The sequence below is a fragment of the Phascolarctos cinereus genome, unplaced genomic scaffold (genome assembly GCF_003287225.1).
Source record: "Phascolarctos cinereus isolate Bilbo 61053 unplaced genomic scaffold, phaCin_HiC Scaffold_5;HRSCAF=322, whole genome shotgun sequence".
Lineage (NCBI taxonomy): Eukaryota > Metazoa > Chordata > Mammalia > Diprotodontia > Phascolarctidae > Phascolarctos > Phascolarctos cinereus.
Window position 1 is genome coordinate 391,353,106 of NW_027555958.1, and position 15,651 is coordinate 391,368,756.

Consider the following 15,651-nt stretch of genomic DNA (forward strand, 5'->3'; position numbering starts at 1 on the left):
CAAAAACCTTGAGTTGGAAAGACCTGAGTTTGAATCCCATCTCAAACATTAGCCATGTGATCCTGGGCATTTTAGTTAACCTCTTTGATCCTCAGTTTCCTCATCTATAAAATGGGGGCAATAATAGCACCTCCTTCCCAGAGTTGTTGTGAAAGTTAAATACATATACATTTAAAAACCTTCAAGAGTTATATGGGACCAAAGGATCGTAGATTTAAAGCCAGAAGAACTTTAGAGGGTGTCTAGGCCAAACCTCTCACTTTATGGATGAGAAACTGAGACCTCTGATTCTAGAGTCAACATATGTTCCATTGTACCGTGTTAACATAAATATCTATTATTATTATCATTATTATTATTATCATTATTTCCAGGCTCAACTCCTATACTATTTGTACCATAAAGTGTTTACTGAAATGCACACTGTTCAGTCCTCAATGATTTTTCCAGCCTCTAAAATGCTGTTGCACTTATTTCAATCATTTAACAAGCATTTATTAAGAGCCTGCTATTTGCCAGTCACTAGAGACACAAAGACACAAAAAAAGTCCCTGTACTTCAAAAGCTCAGATTCTATTAGAGGAAAAACCATGCATATACAAATAAATATGTAAATAAACATAAAATAAATGTAAAAGAGATGTTCAGAACCTTTACCTCAATTAGAGAAAGCCTAGATTTCTAGGTTTAATCAATCAATAGGAAGTGTGTGCTAGGATTGAATCAATCAATCAATCAGAGACATTAAAGTAAGTGCCAGGAATCCAGATAATCAAGTGAAAAGGGGAGAACATATTTAGCCATTGGAAGAAATGGATAAATGGTGTACAGTAAATCTATAGGAATGAGCTAAAGAAGACTTAGTCATGACCAGTGGGTCTTATATAAAATAGCAAGTTATTTCTAAACCTAAACTTTTGAATATCTGGCAAGCTAGAGGAGAGAACAGTTCCAGTCAAACCTCTGATAAGTATTCATTTTAGCAGGAAGGGAAAGAAGAGTAGATAAGCCCCACTTCCAAACATAGAAATACCCTTTGAGCTTCAAAATATATGAAAGATTTAGATTTTATATTGACATCCTAGGAGTGTTCCTGCAATAGCACTGACTAGTGGCAATGTCTACATCAGGAGCTAAGGAAAAACTAGACACATCAAGGAAAGGCCACAGGAACCTAGTAGAACCGGGTAGAAAGCTCTATCATAGTTATGGGTAACTTCCTGAGAGTCCCACAAAGGAGGGGGAAAGGAAGAGGCAGGCAAGGACATCCAACAAAAAAAATCCAGAAGCTTCAAGTTCTTCACTTGAACACATCTACTCTAAGCTGAGCCCACTTTCCCCCAGTATCTATATGTGCTCATGAGAGAGTATGCCCTGGTTTGTGGGGAGATAGCATTTTGCACCAATTGTTCAATGCACACTGCCATAGTAAATTTCATTGTCTAAAAGCTAATTAAGTCTGACTGGCTAACTGAAATCAACTGATAACTATTAACCAAAGCACAGTGGTAGGAGGTCATAAGTTACACTACTAAAAAAACCACTTTCCCTACCTACCCTACCCCCTGCCTCTCAGGTTCACCTATAAGCTGGAGGAGGAGAAGGAGTCCCTCTGAAGACCCAGTGTACTACCAGTATAGGTAGGGTTTGGGGATAGTAGTCTCAGATACTGTGTTTGTGTGTGCACATAAAGTCCATACAAGGTAAATTCAAGTGGGAGCATCCTCAGGAAGGCTTTTTATTGTAATTGAGGAAGGAAGCTAGAAATCTAATAGGTGGAAGTGAAGAGGTCTTCTAGGCATGGGGAAGAGCTTGTGCATAGGTGAAGGAACAGGAAACAGAAGGTTATATCAGAGGAGCAGCAAGCGATACATTTTTGTTTCAAGGTAGAATGTACAGAGGGGGAAATTGTCTGACTAGTATGGAAAGATAGGCCAAAGCCAGGTTGTGTAGGGCACTGAATGAATGAGGAGTTGTTATTTTTTTTCCCCTAGAGCCAACAGGGCATAAATGAAACTTCTTCATCAAAAGAGTAACCTGGTCAGGTAACAGGGTGCATGGGGTTTACTGGCCAGTTAACTGTCCAATTGACAGTAACACTTATTTCATAGTTAGCATATGCCAGCATGCATTAAGTATTGAAAACATGTCACCTATTCAGATGCATCATAATAGTGCGAAAGGGAGCCAGGTTTCCATAATACCAATGGAGCACAACCTCTGGTAGGTCTCTTCAAGTTGAAAAACCTTCAGCACACACCCAGACAAGGAGTGTATACCTGCCATCTAATAATAGATGGCATTTATATAGTGCCTCCAAAGTGCCAAATTACCTCATTGATCTTAACATCAACCTTGAGTGATAGATGCTATTATTATTTCCATTTCACAGAAGAGAAAACTGAGGCAAACAGAAGTTAAGTGATTTGCCTAGGATCACACAGCTAGTAAATGTCTGAGGCTAGATTTGAACTCAGGTTTTCCTGACTCCAGACTCAGTACTTTATCCATTGTGCCACCTAGCTGGCTCTATAAACCGAGTTTGAAAGATTCATCACCAGGAGAGTAGCTGGTTTTTCCAGTCTTCTTCTACTTTACACCCCATAATGAACTCTGCAGTCTAGTAACACTGGGCTCCTTGCTGTTCCTTGAACAAGATACTCCATCGCCTAACTACACATCCTCACTGGCTGTCCCCCAAACCTGGAACTCTCTCCTTCCTTATCTCTCTCTCTCCTGGCTTCACTGGCTTCCTTCAAGCTGCAAGTAAAATCCTATCTTCCTTGAGATACTTTCCCAGGGTTCTTTAATCTTAATGCTTTCCTACTTAGAATATCTCCAGCTTACCCTGTATATATCCTGTGTGTACATGGAGGTTCACATGTTGTCTCCTCTATTCGACTGTGAGCTCTTTGATAATAGGAACTTTTTTTTGGCCTTTCTTTGTATGCTCAACTCTTAGCACAGTGCCTGACACATAGGAGGCATTTAATGAATGCTTACTGACCAACTTACTTATTTTTTTAACAACACTAAGGCACAGAGAGGTGTGACACTTTCTGATAAAGAGTGTACCCACATTGATGAAATCTTGGGGGCTGAGGGGAGCATTTAAATATTGAAATATAAATATTTATTCATTCTCCCCAAATAAATGTTATGTCCCTCGAGGGCAGGAGGAGGTATGTTATAATACCTCTGTCAACATTCAGCTCTAGAACAATTTAATATCCTTGGGGTAAAAGGAGGGGAGGGGGGGAAACAGATCTGCAATGTCATTGGAATAAGGAACTCTCTCCAAGGGGAGAGAGTTCTAATGTAGATATGCAGGTACTCTACAATATTTTGTCTTAGAGTTACCATGGACTCTTAGAGGTCAAGGCACTTGCCCAAGGTCCCCCAGCAGGTATGTGTCAGAAATGTGACTGGAACTCTTGTCCTCTTAAATCTGAGACCTCTTCTCTCTCTCTCTCTCTCTACTCTACCAAGTTGCCTTTCTTATCTACATGGTGGGTCATAAATAAATGTCTATTGCTAATGACTGTAGTGAAGAGAAGGAGAAGATAATGTAGGCATTTAATTTCTGGCCTACTCAATATGTCATTTATCATGTACTGTCTTGCAAGGTATTTATTTTTTCACATAGATGCCTTGTCTTCTCTTCTAGATGGTAATCTTCTCCATAACAAAAACTAAGTCCTAGTCTTCTTTGTATCCTCCACAGCTTTTAGCTCATCACACATTGATTAATTAATGAATGCTTTTTTTTGTCATTGTTGATCATCCATGACTAAATAAAAATATATACATTTATAACATACCCTGGGGAGGAAGGGAACATGCATTTATTAAGCACCTACTATGTGCTAGGCAATGTACTGCTTTACAAATATTATCTTGTTTGATCCTCGCAATAATCCTGTGAAATAGGTTCTACTATTAGCCCCATTTTATAGTCAAGGAAATTGAAGCAGACAGGTAAAAGCCTTGCTCAGGGTCATACTAATTAATTGCTGAGGTTGGATTTTAATTTAGGCGTTTCTGAGTCCAAGCCTGCCCCTCTATCTACTGTGCCATCTAGCTACACTTGAATTTGGAATACAGATGCCCAGAGTTCATCTAATTACTTCTCCCTTCAGGGTTCTGGAGATAAGTCTGAGAGGTGGGGTTTCTGGCACTTTTGCTCACAAACCCCAACTAGAGTGCTTCCAAATGGTAATCATTCAATAGCTTGAAATAGCTTTGGGGAAAGAGTATTAAGCAAGAAGATAGGCTGATAACAGAAGTAACAAAAAAACCCTTCTCCCACAAACATGGGACACACTCTTCCCTTGCACAAACAAGTTCCCAGGGAAGAATGTGCTCTAAATTAGAACATGATGGTAGTGACACATGTGTGGCAACGTAAGGCCTGGCAGTGGAGTCCTTTTCCCTCTTTGTGAAGTCCTCATAAAGTTCCCCTTAAGTGAAGCTCTCTGATGGGTTCCAAAGATCAGTTCTTTTCTCAATGACATAACCTATACTCTTCTGTCTCTAAAGGTAACAAAGCCTGAAGTTGTCACCATATCCATATGACTCTTTTCCATGTAGGCCTGCATGTTTCCTCTGTCATTGGCTACCACTGCCTTGATAGGCACTGCTACTATCTCTGATGAACCCTGTTGCTTACTCCAGTTGCCAGGGAGATATCGTCTGCCTTTGATGAGTCCCCCAAATTCACAATGGACTGGGAGATCTCCTCTCAGAATACTAATTCATCCAAGATCAGGAAAAAATAGGACAAAAAAATAGAATCACCTTGTGGTCATAGACATGAAGCAGGTGGATGGGAGATAGGATGGAGGGCAGCCATGCTTAATCCTTCCCCTATATATACCTGTAGTGCTGCATACCTGGCTTCCCTCAATATGAGTATGTCATACCTTTTGGTGTGCACACTAGATCCATCTCAGACACTCCTGAGTCATTAGTTATACCAGCTCAATAATGAATTAGAGAAATCATCATCCTATGACTCATGATCAGAAACCAAATCCTTTTCCATGCAGTGCTGAAACTAAGATATGTTCTCTAAGGGTTAGGCCATTCTTGGGCTGCCCAGGCCTCTTACACATTTATTATATATGCTTGCAGTGGGAATATAACATTTATACACAGGAAAGAATAAAATTGTGAATTTATAAATGAGTATCTTTAACTCAAACTTTAGAGGTGGAGTGAAGGAGGTGATAAAATATTTAAATATAGTATTTTCAACCTAGGAGACATGTTTTAGCATGCTTTACACATTTTATATATTACTCAGATCCAGACTTTTAAAAATCTATTTTATAATAGCAGAATCTGAGCACAGTAAGTAGTTAATTTTGGACATCAATCAATAAACATTTACTGAATACCTAATATGTGCCAGGCACTGTACTAAGCAGAGGATACCAAAAAAAAAAAAGGCAAAAAACAGTCTATAGTCTCAAGGAGCTTACAATCTAATGATACAAACCACATGCAAACAAATATACACTAGGCAAGTTATATACATGATAAATAGGAAATAATTATCACTTTGTGATGTTATCTCTTATTCCCTGCTTATATGCTAGAGAATATGAATGAGTTCCTTTGGTTCTAAAGTCCAGCAATACCCCAACACAGCAGATTTAAATAAAAATTGCCAAAAAAAAGACTTAGATTTAAATGAAAATTTTGCTATATGTGTGTGTCTGTCACTAAAAATAGATCCTTAACTTTTACAAACTTTTTTCCCCATCATATATGTATTAAAGAGGTTGGAAGGTAGATTTTTTTTTCCCCTCCACTAGACCAAAACATAATGAAGTCGATGTGTATTTGCACAGCCTTAGCCTGAACCCAGTCTGCTGTATTTGCCTGTTTATTGTTGGTCCTCTTTAGGACACAGCACCATTTGCAGGACTAAGAAAACTAATGAAAACTAATAAAGCAAGAAAAGCAGAACCCATCATGCGTGCAACAACTCTTACTCTACCTAAAATACAGGATGCAAAATGAAACAGTAGTTAGGGGGCATTGAAAAAGGAGTGGAGAGAAAAGTACCTATGAGGAAAGAACCATGAGAGAAAAGAAGGGGACTGAGAAAGACGATGTTAGTTAGCTCATAGTTCAAGAACAATGTCAAGTGACCCAAGACTAGAAGTTTAATGCTGTCTAAAAAGCATTTATAGAAAACATTATCTACCTTTCAACCTCTTTAATACATATATGATGGGGGGGGAAGTCTGTAAAAATTAAGGGTATATCTTTAGTAATAGACACACATATATAGCAAAATTTTCACTTAAATCAAGGTCTATTTTGACAATCTTTATTTAAATATGCCATGGTGGAATACTGCTGGACTTTAGAACCAAAGGGACTCATTTATATTCTATAATATGTAAGCAGGGAATTGCTAGATGCTAGGGTTGCAAAGCCATCATTCTACAAAGTAAACAGCTCCTGCCCTCAACTCCAATGTAAAAATATAATGAAATTTAAGATAATTTGAGAATCACAAAAGCACTAATAATGAGGTCTGGGGGGTAATGCATCATTTAGGAGGCAGTGCCTGTGCAGAGTTTTGAAAGAAACTAAAGATTGTAAGGAGGAGCAGCAGGTATTGAAGGAAGAGGGAGTGCATTCCAAGCAGGAGAGACAGGCTATGCAAAGGCCTGGGGGAAAGGAAAGAGAAACCAGACTTTGGGAAAACTGAGTGCTTAAAAAATAGTAACATACTCAGCATAAATAAGGATGTATGGATGCAAGTTGAGGGAAATGAGTTCCATTTTGAAAATATTAATCTTGAAATGCCTATGGGATATCCAGGTAGAAATGTCCAATAGGCATTTGGGGTGTAGGACAAGAACGCAACAGCACAGTTAGGGTTATATACAGAGATTTAGGAGTCATTTACAATGAGATGGTAATTGAACCATTAATAATATAACAACAACAATAATGACAACAATAACTGTTTTAAGGTTTCCAAAGTGACATGTGTATGTATAGTGATATATTAATATGTGTATATATAATCTCATATAGTAATAATAGTAGCTAGAATGTATATAGCATCTACTATGTGCCAGACATTGTGCTAAGCACCTTACAATCATTTTTTTCATTTGATCCTCACAACAATTCTGGGAGGTTGTACTATTATCCTTATTTTACAGATAAGGAAACTGTGGCAAATAGAGGTTAAGTGACTTGCCCAGGTTCACACAACTAGCAAGTCTGAAGAAGAATCTGAATTTAAGTCTTCTTGACTCTAGGTCTAGCACTCTATGCATGGTACTATCTATTTCCCGAGTTACCAGGGGAACAGGTGAGGTTACTGAGAAAGTATGGAGAAAAAAGAGGAGAGGACCAGGAAAGATTCTTGGAGAAAACTCTCAGGAGGTAGGAGATGGATGTTGAACCAACAAAGGAGATTGTGGAGTTGTCAAGCAGATAGGAGGAGAACCAGTACAGGTGTCAAAAGATTAATTAGGAGAGAGTATGCAAGAGAAACTATCAAAACCATCAAAAGCTGAGACTCCCTAAGAAGGATGAATATTGAGAAAAGGCCACTAACTTTTGTAATTAAGAGATTTTTGTTAATCTCAGAAAAAACAATTTTAGTTGGGTGGAAGGGGGTACAGGTCCAGTAGTAGTAGTAGTAGTAGTAGTAGTAGTAGTAGTAGTAGTAGTAAGTAGTAGTAGTAGTTGCTGTTGTTGTTGCTGTTGTTTTTCCAGAGTTTCACTTTGAAAGAGAAGAAAGTTATCAAACTATATTGGTTGAGGGGATGGCAAGTTGGAGGGAAAGTTATTTTGTTTTTCTTTCTTTTTTTTTAAAGGACAGGAAAGACCTGAGCGTGTTTGTTGAGAGTTAAGGGTACAAGTAGCTAAGAAGACCTTGAGGATAACAGTGAGAAGAGATAGGAATGATCCTAAGGGAAAGGGTCTGGAGGATCCTGGGTTGGGATCATTAGGCCAAGTATAAAAGTTGGCCTTGTCAGGACAGAAGTCACCTCTTTCTCAGAGCTGAACAAGAGAGGAGAGAGAAACGAGCCAATGAAGAGGGATCATCGGTTTTGAGGAGGGGAGTATAGTGAACTCAAGGATGGTCTTTATTTTTTCTCAGCTTAGATCTTGACAGAGTCCTGTATTTAGGACCTAGCCCTACTCTACTGTATACGTGTTCCTATGAGAACACTTTTGAACCAAGCCTCTGCACAGAACAAAGTGATTTATCCTACCTATCCTAAAATTATGTCAGAAGGCACCCCTTTTCAGCACTTTGCCACATAGCCTTACTTGGAGTATAGTGTGCCTAAGGCTATAATGTGCTCGCTCTCTCTCTCTCTCTCTCTCTCTCTCTCTCTCTCTCTCTCTCTCTCTCTCTCTCTCTCTCTCTCTCTCCGTATATAGATATATGCATACATATCTGCGTATATATATATATATATATCTATATCTCTTTATAGATATGTAAACATAGATATAGATATAAAAAACTGCCAATATGCTGTGAGTGTCTTTCAGGCTCCACTAAATGTAGGTTGACCATGTTGACAACTGATCCACTGTTCAGTGCAGCTAAATTAAGTTGAGGAATGTGCAGGTTGGATGAAGAGTGGGAGGAGGTAGGAGAGGCAGGGGCTCTGAGGCTCCTTTAGTATAGTATAAATTATCTTGGACTGTAATAGAAGTCCTGCTGGTGACATAGATCACAAGAACAATCTGACTTTTCCAACATCAGAAAGCTAACCTAGAATCAAAAGCAGAGGGAGGAAATAAGGGAGGGAGAATTAGAGAGGGAATTATACCCTTCTGTTAGAAAAGTTTGGGAACTTGGCAATGTTTCAAACATTGCTAAATCACTGATGCTTTTAAAAGAAAATAAAACTATATTTTAAAATGTGTATTCATTTTTTTTTAAATAGGACAAATGATGAAAAGCTTTTGGGTGGATAACATGTCATTCTGTCTTCATGGTAGCAACACAAGATCTCACTTGTGGGTTTATAACTTTTTTGCTATATGTGCTCAAAACAGAATTTTTTTTCTCTAAAAGGATAGTGTTTCAAGCTTCATTAAAGTTTCTAGAATTTTAGTAAATCAGCTTTATTATAATTCAAAAAAATCCTATTTCCTCATTCTGGTACTGGGAATTTAAGCATCTCATTCATCTTATATTTTATTTATCATTATTTATTTATCATTAATTTTGTCCTGTTACTTCAACATCAAGTTGTGATCACATAGGCACTGTCTAGGGAAGGTAATTTCATTTAGTTGAGAGAATTTAAAATGAGAAGTTAAGTGTCCAGAGGTCTTACTCCTGACTTTGTTATATTCTTGTGTTCTTAGTCAAGAATATGATACAAGTTCATATCTAAGAAGTCAGTATCAAACCACTTGATGCCTCAGTTTTCCCCTCTGTTAAATGGAGACTCCAACACATGTTGAGTCATATTCCTGATTAAAAAAGTAGAGAGAGGAATATAATCATTCCAAAGTTCTTCATGTTATGGAACAGAAAGCAGTGGTGTGGATGATTCAAAGCAAGGGAAGAGCCCTAAGCCATTATCTTTGATATAAGAATACATTAGGTGATTTTCTTTTCTAAAAGCAGATTTATCTTTCTAATTATGTTGTGTTTAGACTGCTATTAAATTTCCTTAGCACATCTCTTGTGAGAATAGGTTCAAGGTGGATCATATAAGCATAGTAGGTATCCAACAGTGGTTGACTAGGAATTTAACATCTTCTCACAGGGAGACCACAATCTAGATTAATAGGTTAATAATCAAGAGTTAAACATGATAATAGTCTTATTCAAAAACTTTAATCTCTTCGCATAAGAGATGGTGTATTACTAGTCAATACAGTAATACTTCTTTGTAACTCTGAACAGGCAGTTTCAAACTTTCTAACATAAATGAACTGGCATACATAGGGATTAACATTACACCAAAGAGACCTTAAAGCAATTACATGTAAAATAAAAATTAACATTCATTTTCATAAGAAAATTGTGTTTTAAATTTTCTTCCTCCATCCCACCCTTCCCCCACCCATTGAGAAAGGAAGAAATATGATATAAATTATACACAGAAGTCATGCAAAATGTATATCCATATTAGCCATGTTGCAAAAGAAAACATACATTAAAAAAAACAAGAAAATAAAGAATATACGTGTTAATCTATACTCAGAATTCATCAGTTCTCTCTCTCTGGAACTGGATAGCATTTTCTATCATGGGCCCTTTGGAATTGCCCTGGATCATTGATTTGATCAGAGTAGCTAAGTCTTTCACAGTTGATCATCCTCACAATATTGCAGTTACTGTATACAATGTTGTCCTTGTTCTGCTCCCTTCACTTTGTATCAGTTCCTATGTCTTCCGAGGCTTTTCTGAAACCATTCCCCATGTCATTTCTTATAGCACAACAGTATTTCATCACAATCATATATCACAACTTGGTCAGCCATTCCTCAAATGATAGGCATCTCCTTGATTTCCAATTCTTTGCTACCACAAAAGGAGCTGTTATAAATATTTTTGTACAAATAGGTCCTTTTCTTTTTTCTTTTATTTCTTTGAGATACAGACCAAGTAGTATTATTGTTGACCCAAAGGGGATTCACAGTTTTATAGTCCTTTGGGTGTGGTTCCAAATTATTCTCCAGAATGGTTGCACCAGTTCACAACTCCACCAACAGTACATTAGTGTCCCAATTTTTCCACATCCCCTCCAACATTTGTCATTTTCTGTCATGTTAGCCAATCTGATACATGTGAAGTGGTATTTCAGAGATGTCTTGATTTGAATTTTTCGAATCAGTAGTGATTTAGAGCATTAGCAATGACTTTTTTTAAAACTTCTTGCTTATGGACCAAAAAGCAAGACTTTTATTGCTCTTCTTTTAAAAATGAATTTAGTATTTTTCCCCAATTAAATACAAAAACAATTTTCAACATTCATTTTTGAAACTTTGAGTTCCAAATTCTTTCCCTTCCTCTCTCTCTACTCCCCTCATTGAGAAGGCAAACAATTTGATGTAGAATATACAAATGTAGTCAGGAAAAATATATTTCCCTATTAGTCATGTTGTGAAAGAAAATGTAGACTAAAGAAAAAACCTCAAGAAAAATAAAGTTAAAAAAAAGTATGCTTCAATCTGTATTCAGATACCATGAGTTCTCCCCTCTCCCCAGGGATGGATAGCATTTTTTTCGTAAGTCCTTCAGAATTGTTTTGAATTATTATATTTCTGAGAATAGCTAAGTCATTCACAGCTGATCATCTTACTATATTGCTGTTACTTTGTATATAATACATTTCATTTTGCATCAGCTCATGTAAGTCTTTCCAGGTTTTTCTGAGAGTACCCAGTTTATCATTTCTTATAGCACAATAGCATTCCATCACAATCACATACCACAATTTGTTCAGCCATTCCTCAATTGATGGGCATCCCCTCAATTTCCAAGTCTTTGCTACCAGAAAAGTGCTACTATAAACATTTTTGTACATATAGGTCCCTTTCCTTTTTTTAAATATCTTTTCAGATCCAGACCTGGTAGTGCTATTGCTAGGTCAGATGATATTCATGGCTTTATAACCCTTTGGTCATGGTTCCAAATTTATCTAAAGAATAGTTAAATCAATTAACAATTCCACAGTGTCTCATTTTTTCCCACATCCTCTCCACCATTTGTCATTTTCCTTTTCTGACTTATTACTTAATCTAGTATGTATGAGGTAGTACCTCAGAATTATATTAATTTGCATTTCTCCAATCACTAGTGATTTAGAGCATTTTTCAAATATGGTTATAAATAGCTTTGACCACTTCATCTGAAAACTGTTCATATCTTTTCATCATTAATCAATTGGGGAATGGCTCTTGTTTTTATAGATTTGACTCAATTCTCCATATGTTTGAGAAATGAGATCTTTATCAGAGAAATTTGCTTCAGTTTTTCTTTTCCACAGTTATGATTGCTAAATGCATTTTCCTCTATCCTATTTCACCCTGGTTTATTTTATTCTCTCTCTCCTTTCACTCTGTCCCTCCTCAAAAAAGTTTAGCTTCTGGCTACTGCCTCCTGCAATCTGCCCTCCTTTCAAGATCAACCCAACCCCTTATATTACCCTCTACCCCTCTTACTTTTTTGAGTATGTTATTCCCTCTTTGAGCCAATTCTGATGACAGTGAGGTTCACTCACACACCCCTACCTCCCCCATTTTCCTTTCCACTGTAAAAATTTTTCTTGCCTCTTTTATGTGAGATAGTTTTCCCCATTCTATTTCTCCCTTCCCCTTTCTCCCAGTGCATTCCCCTTTCTCATCCCTAACTTTATTTTTTTAGATATTATCTCTTCATATTCAGCTCACACTTTTGCCCTCAGTCTATGTATACTCCTAACTGCCCTAATAATAAGAAAGGGGTTTTTTTTATGAGTTACAAGTATCATCTTCCCATGTAGGAATATAAAGAGTTTAACCTTATTAAGTACCTTAAGATTTTGCTTTCCTGTTTACCTTTTTATGCTTCTCTTGAGTCTTGTATTTGAAAGCCAAATTTTCTATTCAGCTCTGGTTTTTTCATCAGGAATACTTGAAAACCCTCTATTTCATTGAATACCTATTTTTTTCCCCTAAAGGATACTACTTAGTTTTGCTGGGTAGGTGATTCCTGGTTGTAATCAAGCTCCTTTGCTTTCTGGAATATCATGTTCCAAGCCCTCCAATCCTTTAATGTAGAAGCTACTAAATCTTGTTTTATCCTGACTGTGGCTCCATGATACTTTAATTGTTTCTTTTTGTCTGCTTGCAGTATTCTCCCCGGATCTGAGAGCTCTTGAATTTGGCTATAATATTCCTGGGAGTTTTCATTTTGGGATCTCTTTCAGGAGGTGATCAGTGGATTCTTTCAATTTCCATTTTGCTCTGGTTTTAGAATATCAAGGCAATTTTCCTTGATAATTTCTTGAAAGATGATGTGTAGACTCTTTTTTTGATCATGGCCTTCAAGTAGTCCAACAGTTTTTTTTAATTATCTCTTCTGGTTCTATTTTCCAGGTCAGCTGTTTTTCCCATGAGATATTTCACATTATCTTCTATCTTTTCATCATTTTGGTTTTGTTTTATCATTTCTTGATTTCTCATAAAGTAATTAGCTTCCATTTGTTCCATTTTAATTTTTAAGGAATTATTTTCTTCAGTAAGCTTTTGGACCTCCTTTTCCTTTCAGCCAATTCTACTTTTCAAGAAGTGTTTTCTTCAGTGAATTTTTGTGTCTCTTTTTTCTATTCGACCAATTCAGCTTTTCAGGGCATTCTTCTCTTCATCTGACTTTTTGTACCTCTTTCACCATTTGGCCTAGTCTGTTGGGTTTTTTTAAGGTATTATTTTCTTCAGTATTTTTTGAGTGTCTTTTACCAAGCTACTGACTCATTTTTTTCATAATTTTCTTGCATCATTCTCATTTCTCTTCCCCATTTTTCTTCTACCTCTCTTACTTCATTTTCAAAATCCTTCCATGGCCTGAGACTAATTCATATTTTTTTTTCTTGGAGGCTTTGGATGTTGGAGTTTTGGCTTTGTTATCTTCTGAGTGTGTGTTTTGAACTTCCTTGTCACCATAGTAACTTTCTATGGTCAGAATATTTTTCTGTTGTTTGCTCATTTTTCTAGTCTATTTCTTGACTTTTAACTCTTTGCTAAAGTGGTGTATTGTTTCCAGGTGTGTTGCAGCTATTTTCAGAGATTCCTCTAAGGACCTATAAGTTTTCTAATACTATTTTATTTTTTTTTTCTGATTACATGTAAAGAAAGTTTTCAACATTCACTTTTAAAAGATTTTGAGTTCCAAATTTTTTTCTTCCTCCCTCCCTCCCCAAGATGGCAAGCAATCTAATATAGGTTATACATGTACAATCATATTAAACATTTTTTCACATTAGTCATGTTGTGAAAGAAGAATTAGAACAAAAGGGAAAAACCAAGAGAAAGAATAAAACAAACAAACAAACAAAAAGGTGAAAAGAATGTGCTTTGATCGGCATTCAGACTCCATAGTTCTTTCTCTAGATTTGGATAGTATTTTCCATCATGAGTTTTTCAAGTTGTCTAAGATTATTGTATTGCTGAGAAGAGCCAAGTCTATCAAAGTTGATTATCATATAATGTTTCTGTTACTATGTACAATATTCTTCTGGTTCTGCTCACTTCACTCAGCATCAGTTCATGTAAGTCTTTCCAGATTTTTCTGAAGTCTGCCTGCTCATCATTTCTTATAGAAAAATAGCATTCCATTACATTCATATACCGCAACTTTTTCAGTCTTTACCCAATTGATGGGCATTCTTTCAATTTCCAATTCTTTACCACCACAAAAACAGAGCTGCTATAAATATTTTGTACACATGGGTCCTTTTCCCTTTGATATAGACCTAGCCATGGTATTGCTGGATCTAAGGGTATGCACAATTTTATAGTTTTTTTGGGCATAGTTCCAAACTGCTGTCCATAATGGTTGAATCAGTTCACAACTCTACCAACAATGTATTAGTGTTCCAGTTTTCCTACATCTTCTCCAACATTTATCATTTTCCTCTTCTGTCATATTAGCCAATCTGATAAGTATGAGGTGGTACCTCAGAGTTATTTTAATTTGCATTTCTCTAATCAACAGTGATTTAGAACATTTTTTCATATGACTATAGATAGCTTTAATTTATTCATCTGAAAATTGCCTGTTCATATCCTTTGACCATTTATCGATTGAGGAATGACTTGTATTCTTATAAATTTGACTCAGTTCTCTATATATTTTAGAAATGAGGCCTTTAGCAGAGACACTGGCAATAAAAATTTTTACCAGCTTTCTGCTTTGAGACTTCTAAGTTTTCAGCTCTTCCAAGGTGGTATGATCTAAGGAGAGGTAGTTTACTACTTTCCAGGCCAGATCTGGTCTCTGAGTGAACACAAGCATTCTTTTCTGCCCTAGAAGTGTGACAAGGGTTATTCCACTGCAGCTACAAAGAGATTCCTATAATCTCCTTCTGATCAGTTGTTCTACCCCTTTACCATCTGTTGGCTCAGAGCCCCAGAAGCAGCCAATGCCATTGTAGTTCCTGCTGCTGATTCAGTGGCTCCAAAAGACTGTTCCTGGTTTTCTGGGACCTGTCTGCCCTGGCTGAGATTGCCCTGGACTACACTCCATTCTCACCCAGCACAATAGACCTTTCCTGTCAACCTTCTAAGTTGTCTTTGGCTGGAAAATTATTCACCCTATCCTTTTGTGGGTTCTGTTGTTCCAGAAATTGAAACAACAGGAGTCCTGTAGCATCTAAGGTAGGATGCATGTGCACTGTCACATTTCCTGTGTTTGTGTTCCTCCTTGTATGTGCCCTACATGCATTCACTCTTCCCACTAATGGTAAGTATATTCAAGGAAGTTTGTGTCTCCACTATACAGATGTGGAGGGACTTTTACTACTTTTCTCACCATGCCATTCATCAAATGCCATTGATCTAAACTAATTATGTGTTCTGCCTGATCATCAAAGGTAAACAAAACAATAAGGGCTTAGGAGCTATGGTTTTAACCAATGTAGATTCATAGAATGCCAT